Below are 1,177 nucleotides of genomic sequence, written 5' to 3' on the forward strand. Positions count from 1 at the left end.
GACCTGCTTACCACCTTCACTGGACCCCTTCCAATTCACCTACAGTCAGAACAGGAGCACAGAGGATGCCATCTCTACGGCACTTCACTCTGCCCTGTCCTACCTTGACAATAGCAACAGCTATGTGAGAATGCTGTTCACTGACTTTCAACACCATCATCCCCTCCAAACTGATCACCAAACTCAGTGAACTGGGCATCAATACCTCCCTCTGTAACTGGATTCTAGACTTTCTAACCAACAGACTTCAGTCTGTTAGGTTAGATAATCACACCTCCTCAACCATCACGCTGAACACTGGTGTACCACAGGGATGTGTGCTGAGCCCTCTCCTTTACTCCCTCTTCACCTACGACTGCACACCTGTACATGGCTGTAACACCATTGTCAAGTTTGCAGGCGACACTACGGTGATTGGTCTCATCAGCAACAACGATGAGACGGCCTACAGGGAGGAGGTCCAGAAACTATCCTCGTGGTGCACTGACAACAACCTGGCTCTCAACACCAAGAAGACCTTGCATGAATGTGTCCCATCCCTTGTTTTAGTTTTTCAAATGCTCTGCTGTGCCGCGTTACATCCTGTAACGCCCTGCAGCGCCCTGATATGACATGAACTACTACGACTACCATTTGAAGTCACTATTCCATTATCTTTAAAGTGACTATTATTGCCTTTGTTTATCACATCCCCAACCGGCACCGTCAGACACCGCCTACCAAGAGCCTGGGTCTGTCCCAGGTTTCTTCCTAATAGGGAGTTTTTCCTCGCCACTGTCGCACTGCTTGCTCTTGGGGGAATTATTAGAATTGTTGGGGCTTTGTAAATTATAGAGTGTGGTCTAGACCTACTCTATCTGCAAAGTGTCTCGAGATAACTCTTGTTATGATTTGATACTATAAATAAAATTGAATTGAAATTGAAATATGTTTATTGGTTTTCATTTTTACAATAAGTACAAAATGGATCCATGAAATTTAGCACGCAAGCATACTTCAAACACACTCATCCAAAAACACAACACCAAAATACAACACTGGCTCACCTACACACATACAATAAAAATGAATGAATAAAGAAAGAAAACATACACAGCAAAGTACTCTCTCTTATGACCTTATCAGAAAATCCCCGTAGCATAATGTCAGTGACAATAGGGTCCAAATAATTCAGATA

This window comes from Perca fluviatilis, chromosome 6 (genome assembly GCF_010015445.1).
Source record: "Perca fluviatilis chromosome 6, GENO_Pfluv_1.0, whole genome shotgun sequence".
NCBI lineage: Eukaryota > Metazoa > Chordata > Actinopteri > Perciformes > Percidae > Perca > Perca fluviatilis.